We start from the raw sequence: 19,474 nt of genomic DNA, 5'->3' as shown, positions 1-19,474 counted from the left end.
AAACTGGATCCATCCTGGGCTTGGTCAGACTGAAAAATGCCATCTGAATCTGGAACTGTCCCCTTGCTGACATAAATCTCCCATCAAGGGGTTTTAGATCCTCTTGCCTTCCAGGTACAAACCATCCCCAAGCAAGTACTGTAAAAAATGCTAACAGTTTCTTTCCCTCCCCAGCCTTGAACTTTCTCATGGTGGTGCCAGTAAACAAGTTGATCTGAATGATCAATAATCTGACTGACCCCAGAACATAGAGCACAAATTCAATAAAATGAAAATCATGAATAAAATACGAGAGCTAGGAAGTACATCCTCAAGAATATTATGTACTGGGAGAATATTGGCAATTGAATATTGGGAATTCCAAAAAAAGAGAAAAATAATATGGAGAAGCAAACTTGAAAAACAATTAGAAGAAAACAACTAAATAAAGACCAACTTTTGGACCAGAATGTAAGTTAACTCTAAGTACCAACTAAGAAAGATAAATAAAAATCACTTGAGAAGCAAAAAAATTAAATAAAGAATCACACCTGGACAAAATCTGGTAAATTCCCAAACTCCAACTCCTAGAGAACAAAAATAAATTATTAACATAAGGGATGTTATGATGCTGAAGCTGAAATTCCAATACTTTGGACACCTGATGCGAAGAGCTGACTCACTGGAAAAGACCCTGATGCTGGGAAAGATTGAGGACAGGAGGAAAAGGGATGAGATAGTTGGATGGCATCACCAACTCAATGGACATGAGTTTGAGCAAATTCTGGGAGATAGTGAAGGACAGGGATGCCTGGCATGCTGCAGCCCATGGGTCCCAAAGAGTCAGACACAACTTAGTGACTAAACACTTAGGGAAGGGAACTTGAATGGTACTGGATCCCCCTGGAAGCAGTTGGAGCCCCCAGACAGTGGAGCCAGGCTTACAGCTTTTGAGAGATAAGACTGATTCAGGGTCCCTTTGCCCGGCTAATATTACACATACAGGAAGCCAAGAAAGGAGACTTTGGCACTTTGCAAGGACTTAACAAATTTCTACCCATGTCCCATTTTTAAGAAAAGATTAAGAGGACTCAGGGTTAGGAAAAATCAAATTATCAAAAGATGCACAGAAGAGCTTCTAATTACCAATGAGGAGGGGGGCAAAATGGGTAGAAGAGCTAAAGAGAAAACAAACAAAAAAAAAACTTGACTCATCCAGGAAAGATAAGGAAAGTAAAAATACACAAGAAGCTTTAATACATGGTTTAAAAAAACAGAGAGAGAGAAAAGATGAAAAATAAGACCAAAGGTATCAGACATCTTAATAAATGTGACTAGATTAAATCCTCCACTAAATGAAAAATATTCTGAAAGTTTTTTTTTAATAATTTTATTTATCTATTTATCATTATTTTTTGGCTTACGGATGCTTTGTTGCTGTGTGAGATTTTCTCTACTTGCTGCTCCCAGGCTCTAGAGCACAGGACCAATAGCTGTGGTGCTCAGGTTTTTAGTTGCTCTGCAGCATGTGGAGCCTTCCCAGATCAGGGATTGAACCTGTGTCTCCTGCATTGGCAGGCATATTCTTCACCACTGAGCCACCAGGGAAGCCCTGAAATAGTTTTAAAGCACTATTTGTTATGTGCTGTTTATGAGAAACAGCCAAACAAAATTACAAAGAAAACTTGAAAAGAAAGAGATGGGAAAATATGCCAGTCAAGACTAAACAAAAGATGGAGACAACCTGAAGTTCAGATAAAGTGGGATTTAAGACCAACAGCTTTAAGTAGGACAAAAAGCAATGTTTTATAATGATCATAGGTATAACTCAGAATGTTATAAGCCATTATATATTCTTTATGACATTATTTCTAAATATATAGGGCAAAACTGTCCCAAAATTTAAAAAATAAAATGGATGAATCCACAGTCCTACTAGGATATTTTAATGGCTCTCTTCGAAATCACCAGATCAAGTTGTCAAAGTGCAGACATGGAGACACTGAGTAACCAATAAGCTGCATGTCATCTGTGGAAAAGTTCAGATTAAATTTAGAAGAATTCTTTTCAAACACTTATAAATGATTTGACAAAAATGGACTGATGAGTGTATTAGTTCAGGCTGCTGTAACAGAATAGGACAGACTGGGCAGCTTAAACAACAAGCCTCCATTTCTCACTGGTCTGGAGGCTGAAGTCCAAGATCAGAGGGCCAGATGGTTAGGCTCTTGGTAAGAGCTGATTTCTCGTTGTAGGAGGGAGAGAAAGAGGCCAGGGCCTGTATTGGGGGAAGGAACAGAGAGGGAGGCTGTTTGTCTCTTATAAAGGCACGAATGCTGTTCATGAAGGCTCCATCCTCATGACCTAATACCTCCCAAAGCCCACCCCCGTGCCAATTAATAGCATCACAGGAGATGAGGGCTTCAACATTTGAACTTTGTGGGGATGCAGACATTCAGTCCATAACAACTAGGCCACAGAGGAAAAGGTAAAAATAGATAAAAACATCCTGTTCAGTGTGGAAGACTGAGATGATAAGAAAGGATGACCTGCTCCAAATGGAAGGAAATATAACAACAGTATTTTGTTACATAGCTGAGCTCAAAACTGAACAGAGAGAGACCAGAAAAAAAGGGGGGGTGACATAGAGCAGTGAGCAGTAGCTAAAATACTGAAAGCAGTCCAAGGCCTCACAGAGTCAAACACAGGTCTAGACATCTGGGCTGGGATTGGGGGTCACGCTGGAGGGTCAGGCGAGGTGGGGAGCCAGAGGAGCCACCGGCATGAAGCCACGAGTTACCAGGAGTGATCTGTCTCCAGAGACCAAACTATTAATAGAACTCTCTACCCATGGGTCCAGGAAGCTTATCTCAGGCCCAGACCAAGCCATGGATGGAAAAAGAATGACCCATGAGTAACTGGAATGAATAAATAAATGAATATATGACAAAGTTTCCTCCCGTCCATGAGATCAGAACTGCCCTCGCACTCATTATTGGGGTGCAGGAGCAAGACTGCTTCCTGGTGCCTGAATGTTTTACCTCATTATCAGCTTCAACGATATGCATCAGAGCTACAGAAACTGCACGTGTCTGTATCCTGCTTCTTCACCCGAGGACACAGCTGCTGGAGAAGGTGAAACCACACTGTAACTGGTTCTTTTCATCATTACCCCTCGCCCTTCTCTGCTAGCTGGAGGTCAAGTGCCTCCTTCAGGAGATGGCATCTAAAGATGCCACCATTCCTGCCACTTCTGTGCTCGGCATCTCACATTTCGGAAACTCTCAGGAGGCAGGGCTTTGGGGACAGAAGAGCCGGGGGCTGCAGAAAGTATTCTTTGAACCTCAGTTTCCTCCTTTGAAAGTGGGAATGATAAGATTAGCATGAGAATCAAATGCGACATGCAGAATAATAACTATAATAAACAAATGAATGCTACCATTATTATTTAGATATAAATAGGTTCCTTGAAGTAAAAATTGCCCCTGATGATTTATTTTTGGTTTACATAGCTTGTTAAAATTCTTTTTTACTGCCAAATTTTATTCCATTGTATGGATGTATCACATGATATTTATTCATTCATCAGTTGAAGGACATTTGGGTTGTTTCTGCTTTTTGGCTGTTATGACTAATGCTGCTATGAACATTTGTGTACAAGTTTCTCGTGGACATAAATTTTTCAGTTCTCTTGGGTAGATTCCTAAAAATAGGGTTGCTGAGTTATATGTATGTATGTATATTGTATGGCTAATTTTTGAAGAATTGCCAGACTATTTTCCAAAGCAGCTGCAGCAGCTTAAATTCCCACCAGCAGTGTACAAGGATTCCAATTTCTCCATGTCAGTAGGAAACATTTTAAAGTAACCAAGGCACAATTGAACTACAGAAAAATGGCATATTCAGCATCCCCAACCCTTTCCTGGAGAGCATCAAGTTGGTAAGGATCTACTTCCCTTTTACTTGTATAAATTGAAGCAGAAACAGTAAAGTTCGATCAAAGTCTTCCTCCTAAATTGTGCAGATTCCAGGCAAGGCAAGCACCCTCCTCTGTGATTCCATTTTCTCTCCCAGAAATGAAGACAGAGGCAGAAGCAGCTCATTAAAGTACCTATTTAGTCCAACACAGCAGAAAATATGGTAAGAAAACAGTAGAACACATGGTAGAAAACAGTAAGAAATGTGGGTTCAAATCTAAGATAAGAACATGTAACAAGGCTTCCCGTGACACACAATCAGATCTTCTGCAAGTCAACTTGAGCAATGAAGGAAGCTTCTTGGTTCCAAGGATAGAGGTTTTTCTTATTCCCTTTCTAGGACTAAGAAAGCAAACACCAGGGAAATAAGCTGGAGAGCCAAGGTGGCTATAACCAAAGGGTGGTAGCAAAATGCCTAGTTAAGTAATGTTTTCAAGTGGTTTCACTGGAAAGAAAAGTAAAAGGAATAGCAGGCCCAGACTTCTCTTAGCCAAAAAAACAAACAAACAAAAAACCCTTCATGCTCTAAACACTCTGCATCCTTGGAGACTATCATCAACCAAAGAAGAAATGGAATTTGTATGTGATGCATAGGGTCAGCCATACTTTAAACCTTATCTCCACTTGCATTGAATTGAAAAGGTTCATACAGAGAATTCTTTTGAGTGTAAAATGTAATTCCGTTGGTCACAGGCAAAAAACCATCATGGTACAGAATGACTAATCAGATGCTACAATTTTTTTCCGCAATCAACTACAGGAGGGGAAAAAAAAAAAAGACACAATGGATTCATTCTTTGATGTGTTTCTTTCCCTGTGCAATTCAAAACACAAGGTAGCAGAGTAATAAAATTACAGATGCCACAATGGAAAGACATTTCACTATCACAAAGCTGTATTATTCCATCCAAGAAAGAAAACAGGGGGCTGGAGAGCCTGTGCCTCTCCCTGTCAAAACCAAACCATAATCAAAAGCAAACAGGTTCAAAAACAGAGATAAAACTGGAATTTGCATCTGTGCAGAGGGATGCCCCTGGGGGTGAAAGAGCCCCTGCACAATGGGTGTGCAGAAGCATGGCGTTTTGTTTTATTCGGACATGACTGTGAGGGGCTCGGACCCCAAACAGTCCACAGTTGGGACCCGCTGTGTGACGTGCCATCTGAGCCTTGGACAGGGGTCAGGTGAGCAGCCCCATCATGGAGGGCGGAAGGAGGAGGGGGTGGGGTCATTGCCATCCTGAGTGACACCCAGCCCAGTAGGCCCAAAGCCCTCAGGAGCTGTGTGTTACCTTCTAAGGCCTGAAAGGGTGGGTCAGTGTCTCCTTGAGAGATGGAGGAGGCTGCTTTCTTTTTATAATTTTCTTTGTTTACTTTTAAATTTATTTATTTATTTCAGTTCGAGGATAATTACTCTATAACATCATGATGATTTTTGCCATACATGCGTGTCCTCTCTCCTGAACACCCCCTCCCACCTCTCTCCCCATCCCATTTCTCCAGGTTGTCACAGAGCACTGCCTTTGGATGCCCTGCATCATACATCAAACTCCCACTGAGAGAGGCCTCAGTTCAGTTCAGTGCTCAGTCGTGTCCGACTCTTTGCGACCCCATGGACTGCAGCACACCAGGCCTCCCTGTCCATCTCCAACTCCTGGAGCATACTCAAGCTCATGTCCATTGAGTGGGTGATGCCATCTAGCCATCTCATCCTCTGTCGTCCCCTTCTCCTCCCGCCTTCAATCTTTCCCAGCATCAGGGTCTTTTCAAATGAGTCAGTTCTTCGTATCAGGTGGCCAAAGTATTGGAGCTTCAGCTTCAACATCAGTCCTTCCAATGAACACCCAGGATTGATCTCCTTTAGGATGGACTGGTTGGCTCTCCTTGCAGTCCAAGGGACTCTCAAGTCTTCTCCAGCACCACAGTTCAAAAGCATCAATTCTTCAGCGCTCAGCTTTCTTCACAGTCCAACTCTCACATCTACACATGACCACTGGAAAAACCATAGCCTTGACTAGACGGACTTTTGTTGGCAAAGTAATGTCTCTGCTTTTTAATATGCTGTCTAGGTTGGTCATAACTTTCCTTCCAAGGAGTAAGCGTCTTTTAATTTCATGGCTGCAATCACCATCTGCAGTGATTTTGGAGCCCAAAAAAATAAAGTCTGACACTGTTTCCACTGTTTCCCCATCTATTTGCCATGAAGTGATGGGACCGGATGCCATGATCTTAGTTTTCTGAATGTTGAGCTTTAAGCCAACTCTTTCACTCTCTTCTTTCAGTTTCATCAAGAGGCTTTTTAGTTCCTCTTCACTTTCTGCCATAAGGGACACAATAAGGGACACATATAGACACAACATGCTGTCTAGGTTGGTCATAACTTCTCTTCCAAGGAGCAAGCATCTTTTAATTTCATGGCTGTAGTCACCATCTGCAGTGATTTTGGAGCCCAAGAAAATAGAGAAGCCTAGAAAGTGAAAATGAACGTGTTAATCGCTCAGGCCCGTCCACTGTTTTGTGACTTCATGGACTATAGCCTGCCAGGTTCCTCTGTCCATGGAATCCTCCAGGCACGAATACTGGAGTGGGTTGCCATTCCCTTCTCCAGGGGATCCTCCCGACCCAGGGATAGAACCCAGGTCTCCTGCATTGCAGACAGATTCTTTACTGTCTGAGCCACCAGGGAAGCCCGCTGGCTGTTTCCTGAGAGGCCTAGAAGGAGATGTCAATGCTATACAAGGTGGGCTCTAGGTTTACCTGTGTCTGTGCCTCAGGGCAGGGCAGGCAGGGACCTTCCTCGGACACCCTGCCCCTTGGGTCACCTGCATAATTTGCACGATGCTTTAAGCCTCTCAGGGCTGACCTCCTTCCCTCCTGCCGTCACCCTGGAAGCTGTTGGCACAGCCTGAGTTGTTGGTTCCTTGGCTCACCTGTTCTCTCCTAGACCCTCGATTGCTCCCCTACAAAGCTCTGCTGCGACCCTGCCCCCACCCCTGGCACTCTGTTTAAAGGGGCCTCTCCTTGGCACTCGCACGGAAGTCATTCTCTGGCCATGGCCGAGGCTTGGCCCTCCTCCAGGTGGCCCGGTCCCCTCAAGCATCCCAGGACCCGTGTTCCTGTCACCACTGCCAGGGTCTGTCACCATCAGGGAGGCGCCATCACAGTAGCTTCTTTGGCTCCTGGCCACCCTCTTCCTTAATCCCTCGACCCCAGTGAGCTTCAGCCACCTTCTCCCACATTCACATCAGGACCTTAACCTCCCCTGAGTCCCTCTGCCTCTGAAATCTTATTCTCCAGTTTGGCCTCCGCATCCACCAGGGTTCTCATTCCAGGATCCTAACTGTCCTGTTGCTCGGAATTCCCTCCTTTTGATTCCGGCAGCACCAGCTTCACTCACACCCAATCCTACAGACTCACTCTCAGCTAGCCTCAGTTAAGGCTGGAAAAAATCCAGTCACCTTTTGCTCACCAAGTATTGGCTCATCATCGATTACACAAGAACTGACAAATCCTCTCCTTCCAAGAATGACCAGAGAAACCTCTATACAGAGAGAATCAGAATTATGCTCTTAAAGCTGTTCTCCTAGCGTTACTTCTTCTCTTTCCCCTCAAAGCATTCATCTTCAAAAAGTGAAGCCCGTGATTCCCATAAAGACATAAATGGAACACGTGTCCAAGATTTATTTAACTTGTGAAAATGAGCCAATCAGTAGGATAGGAAAGATGGTGCAAAGATCATTGGTGGACTTTCCTGACCTTTAAAAACAAAACAGAATGTCAGAAAGATGGCTGGATCATTTGATAGATACTCTACCAAACTGGTGAATGCCCTAAACGAGAATAAAACCATAACCTTTGCGGTTATCATTTCTAAGGGGCAGAAATTGACAAGTTAACATGTCACACTACTGTGTCTGGGTTTCTCAACTAGTAAATAGTGACAGAAGACACAGATAAATTTCCCTCAAGAATTAAGTGACCCCTGGGTGAGCCTGTCCAACAATGCCCCTAGTTGACATAGGGAGGACACGCCCTCTTGCCTTATTTCTGAGTGTTGGGTAATTTTTCTTGACCATTTCTAAAAGAAATTCTGAACTAGTTATCTCAAAATCTCCACATTTATTCCTTCTCGAACGTAAGAAAGGAAAAGAAAAAAAAAAATCCTAAGTGCATCACTCACACTCCATTGGGCTCTTGATGACCAAAGAATGGTTGTCACTTGGTGGAATTTCTGACAGCGTGGCTCAGCAGGGGGAACTGGCATGCTGGCAGCGTTGGCATCACACAGATGGCCACAGCTCTCCCAAGACCAGTCCTGGCCAAGAATACAGACACTTCGAGTTCCAGGATAGGTTGTTCAGGAATGGATTCGGTAAGCTTATACTTTCATCGAGACATCATAGGATTGGAACCTCAAGGAACCTTCTGGAAAGTCTCCCCCAGATTTTCGAGGACGGATGGTGTTTCCTATATTTAGTTCTCCCGGGACTGAGCGCGCCCACGGTCAGGTCAGCCCAGGCCAGGTTCTCAACAGCCTCCCTAGTGAGGATCTCTTCTTCAAACTCTCAACCAATTTAAGGCCATTTCTTCTGCCCTCTGTGAAAATGATTTAGAATTGATCAGTGTCTTCATCTAAAACTTCTTCACTCACTTAAGCTTTTTAAGCCCCAATTTCTTTTATGCTAAATAAACCAAACTGTTACGATCTTCTTAATTCTGTTATTAGCTGTGCTTTGCTGAGCCATCTTGGGTCTCCCCTGAGACCTGGAAGAGCCTAATAAAGCTCCCAGGAACCATGATTTCACAAACCAGGTCTACTATTCCCTGTGACATATAAGCTTTCTCTAAATCACATGTTTGCCGAAAACACGGAAAAGATGCTGTGATGACCCCTTGGGTTGTTTCTCCTGCTGTTTTGCTTGCTCTTTGTTGTTATTGGAATTATTTCTACTGTGTGCTTCAGCACATAATCACTGTTGTTGTTTTTTTTTTAATTAGCAATTATAGTTAGCAGAAAGAAGAAAATTAAAAATACCATCATGGCACTTCTCAGAGGCAACAACTGCTGGTAGGTTGGTACTTAGCGCTTCAGTCTTTGTTGTTGTTGTTGTTGTTGTTCAGTCACTTGTCTTGTCTTGTCCCCATGGACTGCAGCACGCCAGGCTCCCCTATCCTCCACCATCTCCCAGAGTTTGTTCAAATTCATATCCATTGTGTCAGTGACGCTATCTCACCATCTCATCCTCTGCTGCCCCCTTCTCCTTTTGCCGTCAATCTTCCCCAGCCTCAGAGTCTTTTCCAATGAGTCAGCTCTTCGCATCAGTGACCAAAATATTGGAGCTTCAGCTTCAGCATCAGTCCTTCCGGTGAATAGTCATGTCTTTTATCCTGATTTCTTTACTTAAGACGAGATCAGACCGCACTGGACTGCTCTTAAGCGCCTTTTTTCATCCAGTAACAGCCAGGGTCCCACGCTCTCCCCCTGGTCAGGGCTGTCTCCCTCATTTAGGGCTGTTGGGTCATCATTGCTACAACCCGAATCAAAACAAAAGCAGCTCTTAGTCTCGGAATCAGTCATAGCAGCAGTTCAGATTGGCTTAGGTGGCAAAATAAAATGAATCTACCAACATTGATTTATTTAACCTGAAGAAAAGCCAGCCCAGTAAGCGGGGGAAAACACCAGCAAACACTCAAGAAGACCTGGGCTGACATATTTATTCAAACCCCAAACTCTCCTTTGCTCTGTCTTCTGAGTCCACCCAGGTTTACATCAGAGACTGTCTCTGGGGCACTGTGGCCCCCACAGTGGGCTTTCTAGGCCACCATGTAAGGGCCTCAACATGAACACCGGTGGATCACTGCTGTCCTAGACAAGCTTGCCAAATGCCCACCTGGTCCTTCTTTGTGGATGACCCCCATGCTGGTTGCCATTCTTCCAAATTGGTGCCAATCTAATGCCCTTTCTGTGCTCAAAATTATACCAGACACTGATTTGCTATTATATCCATGAGCTCTCATTGATATTATATTGACCCATCCTTATATTTTTTACAATCTTTGTAAAGCTGGTTCTCATTTTTAGTGCAATTCTATTTTAAGTTTCTGTATCTAAGATACCATTTCATTTTACTTTCATTGATATATTATTAATATTTTCTCATGCTGTTATATGTTGATTTTTTTTTTAATGGCGGCATAGTAAGTTGATAAGGCCTCCTTGGTGGCTCAGTGGTAAAGAATCTGCCTGCAATACAGGAAACCCATGCAGGAGACAGAGGATGAGATGGTTGGATGGCATCACCGACTTGGTGGACATGAGTTTGAGTAAGCTTGGGGAGTTGGTGATGGATAGGGAAGCCAGGCGTGCTGCAGTCCATGGGGTTGCAAAGAGTCGGACACAACTGAGCGACTGAACTGAACTGATGCAGGAGACGCGGGTTCAATCCCTGGGTCAAAAAGATCCCCTGGAGAAGGAAACGGCAACCCACTCCAGTATTCTTGCCTGGAGAATCTCATGGACAGAAGAGCCTGGTGGGCTACAGTCCATGGGGTCGCAAAAAGAGTCAGACAAGAGTTAGCAACTAAATGACAAATAAGTTGATACACAATTTAGCAGTATCCTACTGTAGAACATTCAGGTGATTTTCAACACTTTGATTTTATCAAAGAACAATGTGGTGACTCTCTATGCCAAGCATGATTCAAAGTAAATGCTCACAAGTGGAATTGCTGGGCCACAAGCCATGCATTTATTGGTGGCTTTTGTTACCTACTGCCAAATCACTCTTGGTAGGTCATGATTTTACATCTAACAGCTATTTTGCTGGACTCATCCTTATCCAGTTTTGACCAATCCATTCTTCCCCTGAGACATATGGGTGACAGGGCCGTTGAAGCTGGCTCTCTGGATGGGAGGTTTCAAAGTCTAGGACACTAACTTTAGATCTCCATGTTCTCTTGGAAAATTCCTCTTCGTTCATCTAACCGCAATGTTCCAGGCACCACTCCATGAACCAGCCAGATAAAATTCATACCCCAACAGAGCTTACATTCCATCTGGGAGGAGACAAGACAGTATGTGTGTGCTCAGTTGCTAGGACTGTTGGCGACCCCATGGACTATAGCCCGCCAGGCTCCTCTGTCCATGGGATTCTCCAGGCAAGAATACTGGAGTGGGTGGCCATTCTCTTCTCCTGGGGAATCTTCCTGACCCAGGGATCGAACCTGGGTCTCCTACATTGGCAAGCAGATTCTTTACCATCTGAGCCACCAGGGAAGCCCATCTGTGTACCAGATGGCAAAGTAAACACAGTGGTGAAACATATAGCAGGGGAAGGAGGTGGGGAAAGCAGGGGTGTGAGCTGCATTTCAAAGCAAGGTGGTCAGGAAAGAGCCCACGGGGAAGGTGCTGCTCGGCCAAGCCCTCAAGGAGAGGGGGTGCTGTGCCCCCATCAGGACTGGACACTCCAATTGTGCACACAAGACATGTGGTCTTGAGACAGTCACTTAATCCTCTGCACCTGGGTTTTCTCCACTGTAAAATGAGCGTGTTAACACCCATGGCGTAAGGATGTTAAGAGATTGAAAAGAATGAAGTAAGTTAATGTTCATAAAATACTTAGAACTGGCACATAATGGGGCTTCTCTGGTGGATCAGACAGTAAAGCATCTGCCTGCCAGCGCAGGAGATCTGGGTTTCATCCCTGGGTCGGGAAGATCCCTTGGAGAAGGAAATGGCTATCCACTCCAGTATTCTTGCCTGCCAGCAAGTTCACTACAGCTTTGCTTGAAACACTGTAAATTTATACATGCCCATTAAGAGGCAAGTGGCCACAGTTAACTGCAGTCACCACAAGGTACCTGATAGAACATAAGAGATCAATGAACTAGATCTCAATGACAGGGCACAAGATGATACTGTTGAAGGAAAAAAACCATGTTGCTGAAGCCTCCATATCCAGTCAGTTCATTAAAAATCTAGTTGGTTCATTCAAAATCCACAAAGCAGTATTATGAAATTATGATAATATATATGTACATATGGGATTCCCTGGTGGCTCAGAGGGTAAAGACTTCGCCTGCAATGAAGGAGACCAGGGTTCTATCCCTGGGTCAGGAAAATACCCTGGAGAAGTGAATGGCTACCCACTCCACTATTCTTGCCTGGAAAATCCCACTGGCAGAGGGTCCTGGCAGGCTACAGTCCATGGGGTCACAAGGAGTCAGACCCGACTGAGCAACTATGTGCATATATATATAGTATATATACATATATATATGTAGTAAAACATAAAAGATGGATATAAATGATACACACTGACTTGAGAATGATGGATACCTCTTGGGAAGGAAGGAATAGATGAGAAGAGATACAGAAAAAGGACTTCAACTATATCTAATATTTTATTTCTTAAAAATAAAAGACCTGAAAGAAACACAGCAAAAATACATCTGTTCAATCTGAGTGATAAGGACCTCAAGTCTGTTATAGCACCTTCTGTTCTTTTAGGGATGTTTGAATTTTTTTAAAGTAGAATATTTCTAGCGTATCAGTCCATGTGCAAGTTTTAAGAAAGCGAGCAGAGGATGGATGGTGCCGTAAAGTGAGGGCAATCATGATTAGAGCATCACGTTTCACCACAATGGAGATTCAACCCAGAACCATCATGGGATGAGGAGGGATAAGGGAGCGTTAAATAAACAGAGATGCCCTTACTGTTTTGCGCACCAGACTATGTAACTTGTTCCACATTATTATATTTAGACCTGGAAAGAAAGAAATGGAAGGGACTTCTCTGGTGGTCCAGTGGTTAAGAATCCACCTGCCAATGCAGGAGGCACAGGTTTGATCCCTGGTCCGGGAAGATTCCACATGCCTCTGAGCAACTAAGCCTGTGGCCCACACCTGTTGAACCTGTGCTCTAGAGCCCGGGCACCAAAACTACTGAAGCCCGCACAACCTGGAGCCGGTGCTCCACAAGAGAAGCCACCACAATGAGAGGCCTGTGCACCACAGCTAGAGAGGAGGGATTAGGAGGGATGAGGGATGAGGGGTAAGGGGTAAGGGATAAGGCAAGCACCCCCGCCTGCCACAAGGAGAGCAAGCCTGCACACAGCCACGAAGACCTAGTGCAGCCAGAAATAAATAAATCATGTTTTTTTGTTTTTAAAGAAATAAATGGAAGAGGAACACGCTTTCAAAACACTGGCCATAACTGCCTACTTTATAAAATCAGCACCTTTAAAACTCCTTGTGATCCTGCTTTGTGAACAACTTTTTGCAGTTGTTTTAAAGGTAATTAAAACATATTTGATTTGGAGAGTGTGACGAAAACCCTTGAGATATCATAGAGCCTGAGGAAGGGGGCCGGGGCTGCTCCGCTGCCGATCTAATTATCCCTTTTCATGGCCTTAACTAAACCCACCGAATTGCCTGCTTCTAAGGGCTGAGAGACAAATGGACAGTGTCCAGGCTCTTTCTGGCTACATCGCCAAACCCTTCTGCCAAGGTTCTTTTCTAAGTGTTCCTTTCAAAGAGCGGGTCCCTGGCACACGTAGATGTGTGGCACTCTAGCGGATGGGAGCTGGTGAAGGAGAATGCAAGTGTGATGAGAAGGGAAGGCAGGACAGTGAAAGACGAGCCAGACAAGCAGAATAAGGACAAGGATGGGAAGAAAAATCTTCATTGCAGATAAAAGTTGGAGAGTTACTGGAAGACCGAAGAGGTACTCAGCAGAAAAAGCACAAACCTGCATCAAATACAGTCAGTTCTCATTGTGCATGATTTCTGTCATATAAAGTTGCTGCAAATGCTGATTTAGAGACTGGAAACCTCTGTTCCTAGGGCAAATGCAGGGCTAGGCTCCTGTGAGCCTTTTTTGGTCACAGTAGCTGTGTCACCCACCAATATATAACCTTGCTCTATGTGTCTCTTTTTAATGGCATCTTTGTAGGAGTAGTGTTAGTCACTCAGTCGTGTCAGACTCTTTGCGACCCCATTTACTGTAGCCCACCAGGCCCCCCTGTCCATGGGTTCTCCAGGCAAGAATACTGGAGTGGGTTGCTATGCCCTTCTCCAGAGGACCTTCCTGACCCAGGGATCAAACCATGGTCTCCTGAATCACAGGCAGATTCTTTACTGTCTGAGCTATAGGGAAGTCCCTTAATGGCATCTTATTTAATATATATTATTGATCCATATATAGGAAAATAATTCCCCCCCAAAAAAGCGGATATACGGATACATATAACTGACTCACTTTGTTGTATACCTGAAACTAACACAACATTGTAAGTCAACTATATGCCAATAAAAGTTAAAAACAAAAACATTGGACAAAGCCAACAGCACCATAGCTTGGGCCTGAACAAAGCCAACCTAACACATACATTTTTTCCATAAGGCACATCCCAGCCTTTTTGTGCTTAGGGACACTAGACAGCATTTCTGCATTAATGGTGGGTGGAGGGGACATTTTAAGCAGCAGAATCACCAACAAAAAGCAGGCAAATGCAAAAATCACAACACTAAATTGACTGAGGAAAAGACACTTATTCACAGCATAAGAGCTGAAACAAGAAGTCACCTGTTCATCCTTGCCTGGGAACAGACACACTGGAGACTCAAAATTTTGCCACTCTATCTGTGAATGACCACGAAGACACCATATTGATTTGGGGGTTACAGACAAGTTTTGCAGAGTAGGCAAATTCATCAAAACAGAATCTTTGAATAATGAATCCCCCCCCCAACCCCATTCCTCCAGGTTGTCACAGAGCACCGCCTTTGGGTTCCCTGTATCATACATCAAACTCCCACTGAGAGAGGCCTCGGTTCAGTTCAGTTGCTCAGTCGTGTCTGACTCTTTGTGACCCCATGGACTGCAGCACGCCAGGCTTCCCTGTCCATCACCAACTCCCAGAGCCTGCTCAAACTCATGTCCATCAAGTCAGTGATGCCATCTAACCATCTCATCTTCTGTTGTTCCCTTCTCCTCCTGCCTTCAATCTTTCCCAGTAACAGGTTCTTTTCCAATAAGTCAGTTCTTCGCATCAGATGGCCAAAGTATTGGAGCTTCAGCTTCAGGATCAGTCCTTCCAATGAATATTCAGGACTGATTTCCTTTAGAATGGACTGGTTTGATCTCCTTGCAGTCCAAGTGACTCTCAAGAGTCTTCTCTAACACCACAGTTTAAAAAGTATCAATTCTTCAGCGCTCAGCTTTCTTCATGGTCCAACTCTCACATCCATACATGACTACTGGGAAAACCATAGCTTTGACGAGATGGACATTTGGTCGGCAAAGTTAATAATAGCAGTTACCCTCCATCTGAAAAGCAAAATCTCATCTTCCACAAAGAAGTGCATACACTTTGGGATCTACAGGGACACACAGTGCTCCATCCAAGTCAGATCAATATGAGTTTATGGACACAGTGAAGTCTCCCACTTGGCATGGAGAGCTCAATAACCCGTTTTGTATCAATACAATCCTCACTTCTGGCATTATCCACTGGACAATGCATCCTTGTCTTTTCCACTCACAATGCAATCACAGCTCAGGGTGAAATCTCTGGGAAATGAAGTGAAATCACAATTCCTTCCCCAGAGAGGCAAGCTTAGCCCCAAGTGTTCTGGAGAAAAGGGTTCAATTGCAATACACAGATGACACCTCTGCCCCCTTGCAGCACCCCAAAGGTCTTGAGTACTCTGGACACTTGGTCTGGCTTCAGGAGCTCGAATTTGGTAATCTCCCTGTTGGGTCAAGAGGAGCTGGAAGCATACAAATTTGTCTAGCTATTGCTGCTGGTACTATAAACAGGAAATTAACCCTGAATATTCATTGGAAGGACTGATGCTGAAGCTGAAGCTCCAATACTTTGGCCAGCTGATACAAAGAGCTGACTCATTGGAAGAGACTCTGATGCTGGGAAAGATTGAGGGCAAGGGGTGGCAGAGGACGAGATGGTTCTATAGTATCACTGACTCAGTGGACATGAATATGAGCAAACTCCGGGAGATAGAGAAGGAAAGAGGAGCCTGGTGGGCTGCCGTCCATGGAGTCACAGAGAGTCGGACATGACTTAGCAACTGAACAACAACAACTATAAATTTAGGGGCTGATTTAGGCAGTCATGGGGCAGCTCTCCCAAAACCAGACTTCGCCACCACCCAGGAACTTCCTTTTCACACCATTTTTCTCCCATGGACTAACAGGATGCCTCGCATTTGTGTTTGGGTCTAAGTCACATGCCTTAAAGCTTTGTTCTCAGAGCAAAAAAGAACGCTGGCAATTCAAGTGCAGCCAATGACCATGCTGGCCTCTGAGGCTCCCTTGGCTATTTCCCTGTGGTGAAGGACAGCGCCTATTCTGTCCAGAATTAGAGCGACAGCCCCACTGAAGCCCCTGGCAGGCTACGGGAACAATAGTCATCCTTACCCGAAGACGAAGAGTGTGCAAAGAAAAAGCCTCTGAGCAACTCTTTCCATCACTGTATCCCGCCAATCACCAGGTTCTCAAGTCGCTGACTGAACACCCCAAACTCCAGCAGACTGGGCAGTGGGACCTGGTCCAGGGCCGGACAGACTTGGAAGGACTCTTCGAAACAAGCTCATGCAATGGAGGCTGAAAGAAGAAACGGTCCGTGATCACATAGTCCATGGAGGTCTCTAAGCCCAAGTGCTATGCTCATCCCACTACTACGTTTTCTCCAAAGTGATAAACAATCTCGCAGATAGACCTTGACACGTCCCACCATCAGCACCACACCGGCCTGTTCCCAGGTCCACTCTTCACCGGGAAATCTTGCTTCAGCCCTTTGTACTTCTCCGTGATGAGCTGGTAGAATCATTTCTTTCTCACCTATGTGTGGGCACCATGGGGGCTGGTCAATTGGGAGGCTCGTTGTGTAAGAATATGCGCAGGACTCATTCTTGGCTCTTGGAAATGGTCCCTTCGGTTCAAGAGACCCTTGGCAGCCATGAAAGGTCTCTCCACCAGCAGATGGCAACTCAGACCCTCCCTGAATCTGCAGGGTGTCCCACACCCCATGCCTCTCTTGCCATCACACCACACCTGCCCATTCCCAGGTGTCTCCAAAACACACTTTTGGCACTTCCCGTCTCCACCACCCCTGCTCCACACGAAGTCATCCCGCACCTGCTTAAAGGCCATCTTTGCTGGAAAACTTCCCACCCCCACCCCAGCAATAAGGAATCCAGTTCTTTGTCCGTATAGCACTCGGTTTGCATCTCAGTGATTCATTAGGGCTGAATAATTTCCACCTTCCCCGATCTGTGAGAGCCTCGAGGTTAGGGTCACGACCCACTCATCTTTGTATCCTGCCCAGGGCAGCGCCTGCCATGCCTGTCACCTACACACACACCCCTCGGGGAATGTGGAGAGGAAAAAAGCTCTGTGGGAAATGATAGAACAGTTTGGAAAAAACAGCACAAAAGGAGGCCTGGTCTCCCGGGCACACACTAACTTTGCTTCCGATGTTCTCAGGACTTCCCTTTGTAGACCTGAGATTAAAAACAGGTCCCAGGAGTCCCAGCTCCACTCTCCCCTCCTACGGTGATGAAGCCGAGGGCCCTGGTCTGGTGGCGGGATGGGAAGGGCCCAGGGCAGAGGTCATTCAGAGCATGGTGTGGGCTGCAGAAACTGGCAGTGTCCACCCCTGGAAGGGTGTGGTGTGCCCAAAATGGACGTTCAAATGACCAGTCCCAACTCTTCTGGTAATCACCTCGGTGTGTGTGTGTGCGCTTAGCTGCTCAGTTGTCTGATCCCAGGGACTGCAGCCCGCCAGGATCCTCTGTCCATGGAATCTTTCAGGCAAGAATACTGGAGTGGGTTGCTATTTTCTTCTCCAGGGGATCTTCCCACCCAGGTAATGAACCTGCGTCTCCTGTATTGCAGGCAGATTTTTAACCTGCGGAGCCATCGGGTAGCCTCGGAGGAGTCACTTATCTTAGCACTTGGGTGCCCCATCTGCAAAATGGGTATATAATACGCACCTCAGGGCGTTGAGGAGGGTAAAGGAATAATACCCACACTGAGCTTTTGCTGAAGCTGTGTGTTGTGTCCCTCAGGTGTGTCAGGGTGGGTCACTGGGCTTCTAGAGTAGCTCATGCTTCCAACACTCCTCTTATCTTTTAATCAGTATTTCACCTTAATCAACACAAACCTGGTCTTTTGGCAAAAGGCTCGCTTGGGCTCAGTGGTCCTTCCTTGTGGACATTTCAGGGTACAGGACTTAACTGTCTCGAACTCAGATGCTTGCCAAATGTTTCCCTGACTCGGTATCTCCACGAAGCAGCTTCCAGGGCACAACTGGGACTAGCTTTCTGGCCTACAGCCTCCATCTCATTCTCCACCTTCCTGAGCCCACCTCATGCAAAGAAAAAAAAAAAAAGTGCTCCTGGAAGTTCAATCCTGTTCAAAGTTGACCACGAACAGGGTGAAAAGTGTGAGAAAGCGCTTCCAGAGGGAGCGCTCTCGAATTGTTGCTTCACCCCAAGGCCTGGCTTCTTTGGTTTCTGCGGCTCACTTCAGATGGCAGACTCTTATCCCTTCGCCTTTATTCTCAAGGGTGTCCCATCAGCCTCCCAGATGTGGCCCCTGACACGTCACGCCCCCTCCATCCTCTGATCTCCAGCTCAGGGGTCCAGGCGTCTACAGGGGCTGCGCCCTCTGCCGGAACCATCACATCACGTGACTGGCTCTGCATCCCGGGTCTCAGCTCCCCTGCCCCCTCCCACCCACATCCTCTGCCCTTTCCCTTCGCAGGAGCCCCCTCAGTTCTCTGCCTTTCCAACTATCAGCCCCACAGGACTGTCTTGTTCACCGCTCTGTACTCAGCACACCACAAGTCACCATCCACTGAAGGGGGCAGACCACTCAAATACTGCCTCGCCCACCACCCACATGGGCAAGAGGACCACCCCCCTCCAGCCAGGGGACGACCTGCACACAAGCCCTGCTCCAACACCAGCACCCCCGACAGGCTGAAACGGGCAAGGGTTGACCTCAGCGTTGAGGGTCCAGCTATGAATCAGCGCCTTGGGGCAGGGGGTGGGGAGGGACAGTGGTTTCATTCTGGAACTTCCGAGGAGGGGAACTGGCACACGGCACGGCTGTCCTACTTAGCAGCCTCTTCCTAACACTCTATAAACTGTGCCGCGAGATTCCGCACACCCGATGACCTGGAATGCCCAACAGCGTCCATCCATCTTCCCGGGGACCAGCAAGTGCAGGAAAAGGAAGTGGCAGTACCACCACCAGGCCCCGAGGGTGGCTGCTTACCACCTGCGTGGCACATGGCACGCACTCACCCCAGACACCCAGGTGCCTTGTTTATAACCAGAGAGGCCAGCCTCCCTCCACGCTACTGGACACGGCGTCAGGGTCCCCACCTCAAGATCTGAGCGGTCACTCGGACGTTGCGGGGTCAGGGTCAAACCTCTTGGGAATCTTGTTTCCTCATCCAGATAACAAGGATACTGCTCCTCCTTCACCGAG

At 45.9% G+C, this 19,474-nt stretch overlaps 1 long non-coding RNA gene across 1 annotated transcript; it reads left to right on the top strand.

The window, feature by feature from the left end:
* Positions 1-8,211: 8,211 nt before the first annotated feature.
* LOC145539248 (uncharacterized) lies at positions 8,212-16,884 on the top strand. Its single transcript, XR_014077667.1, has 3 exons — positions 8,212-8,325; positions 8,952-9,021; positions 16,171-16,884. It is a non-coding gene; the product is annotated as an uncharacterized LOC145539248 (long non-coding RNA).
* The last annotated feature ends 2,590 nt before the right edge of the window (positions 16,885-19,474 follow it).

This window comes from Giraffa tippelskirchi, chromosome 2 (assembly GCF_054371585.1).
Source record: "Giraffa tippelskirchi isolate mGirTip1 chromosome 2, T2T-mGirTip1v1.2.pri, whole genome shotgun sequence".
In the NCBI taxonomy this organism is placed as follows: Eukaryota; Metazoa; Chordata; class Mammalia; order Artiodactyla; family Giraffidae; genus Giraffa; species Giraffa tippelskirchi.
The sequence above is the reverse complement of the archived record's forward strand: the minus strand, read 5'-3'. Positions and strand labels throughout refer to the sequence as shown.